At 32.0% G+C, this 10,653-nt stretch overlaps 1 non-coding gene across 1 annotated transcript; it reads right to left on the bottom strand.

The window, feature by feature from the left end:
• Positions 1–3,530: 3,530 nt before the first annotated feature.
• Positions 3,531–3,637, bottom strand: LOC132287308 (small nucleolar RNA R71). The gene has a single exon (XR_009472990.1). It is a non-coding gene; the product is annotated as a small nucleolar RNA R71 (small nucleolar RNA).
• Positions 3,638–10,653: the final 7,016 nt, after the last annotated feature.

Raw genomic sequence — 10,653 nt, 5'->3', positions numbered from 1 at the left:
GTTATTTTAATTTTGCATATCCATCTTGAAATAATTGTATAAATACCCTTACAAAATAATAAAAATACCCTACCCAACACAAAGATGAAGAGAGAAGAAGAAAAGGAAGGAAGAAGAACTTTACGCAACTTGAACGTGTGAAAAATGAAAATTAATACAATTATAAATGTATTAAATGAAAATATTATCAATTAACATTTATATTTTTGTATTTGTTATCTTGATTCAAATTTTTTATTATTATTATTATTATTGTTCACGCTCCCACTTTTTTTTTTCGACGATATTATAATTTTTGACGTGTCATTTAAATGATTTTCTTACGTCTGGTGTCTAAGGTATCACCTGAAACCTTAAGTATAAATCACAAGTAAACTACCAACTTAGCTACTACATTCTTGTGATTTAAGTATAATTATAAATATATATAATATTTTCGAGCTCGGGTTAGGCTTCGGGCTTCATCCATATCAACCCAAGTCCAGCCCGAATTGAATTCGGGCTTAAAATATATAGCCCAGGCCCAAACCGAAATTAGAAAAACATTGACCAAGCCCACAAAATTTCAAGCTAGGCTCGAGTTATTTCGGGTTGGGCCCGCCCGAGTTGCAGCCCTATCCAAAATGATAAGTGCTTAAATGTTGCACATTTCAGCACCTAAGCTAGGATATTTAAGTCCTTGCATCTATATTACTTTCATGTTTTAGTTCTAATTTATGTTTTTGTCAATTTCAAGTCAATAAGGTTCAAATGGACTAATTTCGGTTCATTAAAACATTTTTGGAGTCAAGTAAATACAGTTGAAAAAAGTTTATAAAGTGACAAAAATAGGTCGCAGCCATTGTTCGTATAGTGTGCTTATTATTCAAAAGCGGTCAATTCTACGTTTTTCGGACCTTTGATGATGTTCCAAAAGATGAAGAAGCAAACGAATTAGCCCGAGGCCAAAATGGAGCTAAATAAGGCTTAAAGGAAATTTCCAACTCTGGAGGATCGATCCACCACTATTCACATAACTAAAAATGCCTTTGGGGGATCGATCCCCTAGCCCCTAGCAGCATTGCGGGATTGATGTTTACTTGGCTATGGGATTTTCTTGTTTTGGACTTATTTTGTAACTTATTGGTCTCCAATAAGGTTTATATTTAAGGAAACCAATACCCATTAGTTTGGGGGAGTTTTTTTTATTATTTTAAGATATTATTTTATTTCTCGGTAATCGATATATCGATATTCTCTTTGAAAAACGCGAAAGAGAATACACGAAGAACAGGCTAAGGCTTGAAAGAAAAGATCAAAGATGATGAATTCAATAATAGAGATTGTTTTGTCTTCAACTCCATCAACCATGAGTGGCTAATTCTTCTACTTAGGGTTGGATAAACCCTAAGCATGTAACTTATTCTCTCTCTCTCTTCATACTTTTTAGGGATTTAGTATGTAATTATTGTATAGGCTTGAAATATATGAATCAATTATTCCAATTGTTTATTTGTGTTAATCATGTGTTGTCCTATGTGTGGTTGATGAATAAACAAGCTTTACATTTGAATTCTTTGTAAATTGATTATTGTGATGTCTATGCATGTGGCTAATCAGTTGTATTTGTATTCCAATTTGATGGATATTGCTTTTACTAGATAGATGGTACTACATAATTAGGTTAATTCATTGTTTAATTAGTTTAATTTCATACTTAGTTAGTTCAATTTAATTTTAAGTAGTTTAATTGCACTTGATTCCTAGGTAAGTAGACCATCCATGCCTGTGTTTGAATTTCATGCTTATTGTCATAAATACATTATCCTCTAGATTAATGTAGGCTAGAATTGTAATTTGAATTGATGGACCATTCTTTGGATAGGTGAATTGCACTACATTTAGTTTATTTGTCATTAGGTAGGCAATTCAAGCTCGAAATTGATGCTTCATACTTTTTTTTTGCAAGTATTAGCTATATTAGAATTACATTTAATTATTTCCCCAATTAGTTGAAAGTTAGCGAGTTAGGGAATGTGCTTAGTGGTGAATCCTACACCCTAAGTCTCTTTCCAATCTTTTAAATTCCATTATTTTATTGCAGTCACTTAAGTTAAATTAGTTCTAATCACAAAACAAAACCCTTTTTAGCAATCACATAAGCACTAAAGTAGAATTCAATTCTGAAAACCTATAATTATTATAAGTGTTTAGTGGTTTATAAATTATAAAATATGATGTCCACTTGACATTATTTCTAAACCTAAAGTGTTGTGCATTATTTTGTGCACACGCTCGGTCGCATCATAGTTTTGGCACCGTTGCCGGGGATCAAACGGTTTTTAAAAAAATTGAATTAGACATTAGTTCTTTGTTGATTGTTTACTTTTAAGTCATTTTAATTTTTATTTTCTCATTTGATTTGTCAATTAGGTACTTGAAGCAAAGTGGAGCAACCGCTGGACTTAGAAGCAATTAAAAAAAAAAAAAAATTTGAAATTGTTTAAGGACCTTCTGTAAGTTCTCTTTAATTTTAGTACTTTAATTGTTTACCATCTTGCATACTTTGGACAGCCCAATTGGAGGCTTAATTTGAATTGTTTTATTTTTAAGTCTAAGCATACCTTATTGTATAAAGCATCGGCCCGTGTGGAGGCATTTATTTGTTTTAAGTGTATTGATGTTATTTAGGAGTTTAGGAACATCATATGTGGAGATTGAAAATTGAAGTGTTGGTGTGTTGACTTATTATAGTGCATGCATGGTCGTAGATCACTTAATCGTCCTCTTGTTTTTGTAAATCAAAATTTCAAAATTTCTCTTCGGCGTTTAAGAGGTTGTACTAGGGATAGTCATCATAATCTTCCAAATTTTGATCTTCCATCACCTTTAATGGAAGACCCAATAGATCCAATTGTAGATCCCATTGAAGATATTGGTTGTGTGGATCATAATGGTGGGCACCATCCACAACAAGATCATATTGTGGATCCTCAAGGTGTGCATCCACCCTTGGTAATGCCACGACCAATTAATCATGTGGTGCAACAACCTAATCTAGGGATGCCAAGGCCAAATGTTATTCCCCCAATTAGTGAATAACAACAACAATATGTTCAAATGGCATACCCTCAACAAGGTCAAATGGCATATCATCAACAAGGTCAAATGCCATATCCTCCTCTTAATCCTCCAATGGTCCTTAGGGATCGTTATACTCCAAATCAATATAATGCACCCAATTGCATTCAATTGCCAAATTTTCGTACCCATCATTATGAGATCAAGGCTTCCACCATTAACATGTGCCCTTTTTCTATGGGTTGAGCAATGAAGAGCCTTATAAACATTTAGATGAGTTCTTGGAAGTTTGTTCCACCGTGAAAATCACCAATGTTCCGAAAGAAGTCCTAAAAATGAAGCTTTTCCCATTCACTCTTTGGGATAAAACTAAATATTGGTTCAACAACTTGCAATCAAATACAATCACCTCTTGGGCACAATTGCAACAAGAGTTCCTAAAAAAGTACTATCCGGCAAGTCGAATCGATTTAATGAGAATTTCCATTCGTGAATTTGCACAAGAAGAAGGAGAACCCCTTCATGAAGCATGTGAACGTTTGAATGACTTGCTAAAGAAGTGTCCACATCATGACATTTCTAAGTGGTAATTAGTTCAATGTTTCTTTTCAAGTTTATCCGATGCTAATAAGGGCATTGTTGATGTTTCCTGTAGCGGAAGCTACATAGAAAGATATGAAATGAAATTTGGCGTCTCTTTGAAAAAACTTTCGAAAATTACTTTCACCCATACTGCAAATGTTTGTTCCGTTTTTCACTCACACCCCAACCGTCACATGCAGAGCTCTGACACCATGTAAATTAACTAAAATACCCTTTGACTTTGTCAAAATAGTTCTTTGACCTACAAAACTAGATTAAAAGACTAAATTATCCCTAAATGCTTTTCAATTTACAATTATATATATATATATACAGAAAAGCTATTGTACAAAACTACCCCCACTAAAATCTACCACCTCATAAAAATTATGGGTGTTTATGTAATTTTAAAAACCAAACCACTCATCTCTCACGCGCATTTTTCTTTTCCCTTCATATTGTTTGCAAACCTTGACCCACGTCGGCGATGGAGGTTGTGGAGATCAAATAACCCAATTGTGAATTTAAAAAAACCCAACTGAGTAATTCTCTCATACACAAATCAATCAATCACAAACTAATTCAATAAAAGAAAAAATTAAGACCATTCATTAACGAATTTGAAACCATAGCAAACAGAGTCTATCGCTTGGCCGGCGTTGTCCCAAATCTGGGCCGTCTGAAATTCCACTTTGATTATGGCCTTGGAGTGCGAGCGTAACGTGACAAGAGATTTGCTTGGCCGGCGGTGTCCCAAATCTGGGCCTGACTTCCTCCTTAATCTATTGAATCTCTCAGTCCACTGGGAGAAGAAATTTTTTTTTTTTCCCAAATTCCTCTGGTGATTTTTATGTAGTTTGTCTTTTATAGTTGACAGAAAGAATTAGCATTATTGGTGCCACATTGTTATTTGTTGTGTTTTCATGATGAATTGAATGGAAAGAATAAAGATGCGCTTTTTCCATTATGGCGTTGGTTTCGGAACAGTGACAGTTTTGGAAATGCAAGCTTGGATCACTGATGCCAGATCTATCAAATATCTATACGTTTAGTTCCGTCACCGTCGCCGTCGCCATCGCAGTCGTCGTCGCCGCCGTCGTTGTTGCTGGAAGGCCACTGAGCCTATATATATATATATATATATATATATATATATATATAAATACACATAATTTTTAAAGAGAGAAACTGTTGGGGGCAATGTTGCCTTTTAAAATTTATTGATATTTTAGCTTAAATTGAATTTTAAAAATAAGGGTAGATTTGTCTTTTCGCACTTTTTTAACGGTGTTAATGACGAAAAAGTAAAATTGGACCTAAGTGATAATAATTTTCAAAAGTTGTTTCAGAGTGATATTTAGCCAAACTTGAGGGGGTGTTAGTGAAATTAACCCTAAATAATATATATACTAGCTTTTTTTTTTTTTCTTTTTCTTTTTTAAATAAATAAAGAAGAACATATATTATTAGCTGTCCAAATTGGTAAAACTTGACCCAATAAAAATTTTGATTACAAAAGGATATAGAAGTCATTAAGTTGATATATATGTTACACGTTATATAAAATTCCGCGACTTTTTTTAACTCCAAGCATACGGCAGGCCCATTTAAAACATTTTATGAAACCACTTTTGTCAAATTATAAGTACAAAGAGGTTAATTACAAAAAAAAAAAAAAAATTAATAGTCCCACAAAAAGTTTTTTTTTAGTTCACAATTGTATTAACTATATATATATATATATATATATATATATATATATTTTTTTTTTTTTAATATAAAGATTATATGATTTTTTTTATTTATTTATTTCCTTCTGTACTCCTTATCGGGGTTCAAGAGTAAGATCGTCCACCCATTCAGTATAATTATGTTAAACTATCTATTACATCTAAATCTAAATATTATAAAGAGATGATATTCTTACGTTTTGCTTGAGTTTTTGTACTTGGACCTAGTTTGCTTGTTTGTAAACTCCCCTGCACAATTGATATAATGCAACTACCCTCCTATAAAACACATATATACTTTTAATTTCGTGCAAATATTGACTATGCCCTCTTGTCAATGGAATGAAATAATATTTAAAAAATTAAGTAATGTAAAATGACCATTTTAGACAATTCCCTGATAGGGGGTCATTGTGTACAAAACTTAGTGTAAGAGATTTTTTTTGCATTTAACAGTCTTAACCGAAGAAAAAATAAATGATAATTTGATTATTGTGTTAATTAATATTATATGATATCATAGTGTAGTATGTATAACAAATAATATATTTTATATGATTAAATAATATAATTTATAACTCTATTAATTTATTATAAAGGTCCGGATAACGATGTTGGTATAATAATATTTATGTAATTAATTAATGACATAATCACAAATTTTATATGAAAAATTGTGATGATAAACATAATTAAGTAACTATTTATCATTAGTTAGTATGTAAAATAAATTTTGGTAAATAATATAAGGTAAATTACAAGGACCTCCTCTATGGTTTGTCATAATTACAAGAACCTCCTCTTTGTTTTGGAAAATTACTCGAACCTCCCATAAAAATTAAACCATCCTACACAAACCTCTCTTATGTGCGACGGACCATCAAGTGCATTAACAGACCTATTAAATTTACTGAAATGCCCTCACATTTCTATGTTAAATTACTAAAGTACCATTAACTCATATCAGTTATACAACTAATAGAAAATTTCCATTAAGTATTTCTCTTTCTAAGACAGATATGTCATTTCATATGCCTTAATGATAATGAAATCGTAAGTTAGGGTTTTTGTATTTCAACGCATTGAGAAAGAGATTATATGCTTTATGTGAAACCCTCATATTTAGGGTTTCTATACCATCGATTCAACTGAAGATTGCCATCTTATTGAATTTAGGAGTGATTATTTGATGTTGGTGTTCATGACTCTGTTATTTTACTTTGTGTTCATGACTTTGTTATGATTCCAGAATTTTGAGCCCTAAGTTGCAGATGATGTTTTCTCCATTTTCATCGTTTTCTTTCAAATTCTTGACACAATCTTCTTCTACTTTTCAAAAACGTACCCCAGAAGACTTGATTTGCAGATGAACTCTTATACCCATAATTTTGAGCCCTAAGTTGCAGAAGATATCTTCTCCATCTTCATCATTCTTCTTCAAATTCTTCACATAATCTTCTACTTCTTATTTTCCAAAACGTACCTAGAAGAATTGATTTGCAGATGAAATCTTCTTTTGGATGAACTATGCAGAGTTACACCTAAATTTGAGCCCTAATAATGACACAAAATTGGACCATTGTCAAGCAACAATTATATATATATATATATATATATATATAATGGTAAGGATAAGGGTATTTATGGATATTTAACTTAATTAAGTGGATGATATCAACATAATTCGTCGTTGGCTAGCGTTAACCGTTGTTGGAAAAATATATGCTTAATGTGACTTTTAAGATATAACAACCCTTATACTAATATGTCATAAGATAATTAATAATATGCTAAGAAATCATTAATTAAATATGCAACTCTATATTTAATTAAATATGAAAAATAAAGCAATAAAGTAATAATAATATACAAGGAATGAACCTGGACCGAGGCTAGTATTGGATACTATGTCCTTAAGACAGATTCGCCCCGCTATGGTGCTAACGGACTCAGTGGCGTCTATCTCCCAGGATACAACGGTCTACATCCACCAGTAGCAGCACTACAAACTCGTGAATACGGCGAACCTTCTCCGTGTAATACTCTCTCTGACTCAAAAATGCATCTATATGCTATATAAATGCTGAATTGGATGTAATCTAAACCAAATGGTTCAGACCAATCTTAATATGGCTCGATGAAATTGGATTAGGGTTCAAGTGGCTCGAACCACTTAACCTATGGTTTGAACCCACTTGGGTTGGGTTCAAGTCTAGAGAGGGAGATAGAAGAAAATGAAAATGAATTAATTGCAAATGATTCAAAGGGGGGTATTTATAGAAACAGAAATGCTTATTTCGGATTGGGTGTATCTCTTCATTATTGGACACAACCATTGCAATAGATTGCAATGGTTCACATGGTGTCTGTTCACCACTAGACACATCTATTCCAATAGGTTGCAATGGTTCACATGGTGTCTGTTCACCAATAGACATATCCATTCCAATAGGTTGCAATGTGCCTTTTCGAGTGGGTGCAACTATGGGTTATGATGGTTCGGAAAAATGTGTAACCCTTTGAAAAAACTAAAAAGTGGTTTTTTAATTTAAAAGGTGTAACCCTTTAGAAAAACTAAAATATAGTTTTTTAATTTAAAAGGGGTAACCTTTTAGAAAAACTAAAAATATAGTTTTTTAATTTAAAAGGTGTAACCTTTTAGAAAAACTAAAAGGTAGTTTTTTTTAATTCAAAAAACCAACCACCCAAAAAACCCACCCATTTGTGAAATCCATTTAAATAAGCCCAGCCCAAAATTAGGCCTAATCCAAAATTCCAAAAAAGAATTATCTGGACTTTACAACTAGGCCCAAGCCCAAGCCCAAGCCCAAATCCTAAACTCAGCTTATTTAAATTTCAATTTGTTTCAACATTTTTTCCATGTGGGACAAACACTTCCCACATTTTGCATACCCATTTAGGCTCACCAAAACACCACACTTTGGAGCTAATTTCTCATTCATCCGGAAACGGATTTCAGAAAGTAAATATACCACATTTATCTCCTTGCAGAGAGAAACGCGCTTGTCTACAGATCCGTAAAAAATTATTAGCGGAATTTATTTCAAATCTCATCCAAAGTTTATGTTTTTAATGCCCCCGTTTCCAACAACCGCAACAAAAGGGAGGTCCGTGTAGGATAGTTTCATTTTTTTGAAAAGTATGAGTAATTTCCCTAAACAGACGGGAAGTCCCTACAATTATGACACACCATAAGGGAGGTCTATGTAATTTACCCTAATAACATACATTATATTAAAAGAATATTAAATTTGATAAATAATATAACATATTTATTAAAGAAGATAATAATGCATATAATTAATTTTGGTACCATTCACTAATATTATATATTTTAATATATGAACATAAATATATTATTTATTATACCCACTACGATATGATATTATATAATACTAATTAAGTTATGTTATTTATTTATCATATTTAGTTCTAAAATATCATATATTGTTTCTTACTTGCTTAAAAAAAAATTATTATATAATGTTGTGCTAGAAAAAGGGACTGGCAATAGGTTCTACTTGGGAGAGGGCGAGAGAGGGGCAAAATGGGTAGGGAGGGGATTATAACGCAAGGGGGCAAAGGACAAAAATGAGTTTTATGATTTACTTTATGTCAATTTTGTTGTTAAAAGGGTAGTCGAGGAGGAGGAGTATTTGCACCATCCTAAAAAAAATAGAAGTTGATTTGCACTTTTTTTTAAGATAAAAAATATGGACAGACACGCTAACTTTTGAAAAAAAACTTTTAAAAAAAGAGGGTTCATTGTGGACCAAACCTATAGTGGCCTAGGGGAATTTCTTCGGTGGTGTACACACATAGACACTACAAACTCATTGGTTGTGTGTTGGAGCCGATTAATACCATTGGTTCATGAAATTTTTAAATATTTTTGTTAATTTCAATTTATGTTTTTATTAATTATTTCATTGTAAATTTTCATCCATCAGTTCTGTGTCTAACTAATTGTTATTATGAATTTTTACTATTATCATTCACGTTGTCCTTTTGTTTCCAGAATAAATAAATTTGTTGAATCATACGATTTATGAGTATATATATTCTGTAAAATTATTAAATACAAATGAAACTGAACTTTTTCTCTAGCACAATTTTCCTTGAATATATTTTTTCCATCCCTTTTACTTTGTCGTCCATCCACCAACATATATACATTCAGGAAATCTGATGTATGAGTTTAAGATTAATCATTTTGTATGAGTTTCTTGGATAATTTTGGCTTTATGGAAATTAAAATACAAATAAAAAATAAAGTCGCCGAGGACCGTCCGATTTCCTGAATTTAAGATTAATCATTTTGTATGAGTTTCTTGGATGACTTTGACTTATGAGAATTGAAATACAATTCAAAAATCAAGTCTTTATCCAAGCCCAAAGCGGTGTATATGTCTATATATATATACACACACACATATGTTTATACTTTATACAAGCAAACAAATTGGAACAGATCTAAGACAAATCAAGAATTCACAAAGAACTAACTAATGAGACACAACAAGATCATGTCCCTAGTCACTGTTTCTGCTACTTGGAGAGAAGGTGAAGATTCATTGAATAATTTAAGGATTATTTGGTACGTAGTGTTTTTTAATGAGTGACAGATTTAAGGAAATGCAGAGATAACTGATTCGGAATAATCCCACAAATAGAAACTTATCCAAACATTCTTATCAACAGAAACTATCAAACACATAGGCATTTGGAATAAGGAAAATTGAACATTGTGTGCTTGATAATTAATAATTAATAATTAACTGCATTAGCTCTTCTATGTTCTGCCTATGTGAGATGTTTAGAGGAGATAATTGAAAACAAACTAACCTTCGATATTATTTTGATGAGCAGTGAGTTCGAGATGTCTATCACAAAAAATGCAAAGGATGTCGTTTGCAAATAATGTCTTTGAGGGCCCACCCACAAGGTGAGTTTGTCTTTGATCCAAAACACTTTTGAGTTTCTATTTATAAACTCTCAGTAACAAAATAGAGATTGAAGGTATGATTCGACCCTCTTTGAATTTTTTGTTTTTATTTTGAACTTCATAGTTAAGATATCTCTAGACACTCTAAACTCATAATGATATGTCTAAACTCTCTGTATCGAAATATTTGGTGAGACTGAAGATTTGATCCAACACTTGGTCTCTGTTTAAGCAATTGGCTTTTAAAGAAGGGAAAGAGCAAGAGAATCCAAGTCTCGTGGAAATAGGGAAGCAAATTATGAAGGAGTGTGCAAG

The sequence above is a fragment of the Cornus florida genome, unplaced genomic scaffold (assembly GCF_030987335.1).
Source record: "Cornus florida cultivar Cherokee Brave unplaced genomic scaffold, ASM3098733v1 CherokeeBrave_3.0.0_Hap2_Chr11, whole genome shotgun sequence".
Taxonomy (NCBI): domain Eukaryota; kingdom Viridiplantae; phylum Streptophyta; class Magnoliopsida; order Cornales; family Cornaceae; genus Cornus; species Cornus florida.
This window is presented reverse-complemented; position numbering and strand designations above follow the sequence as displayed.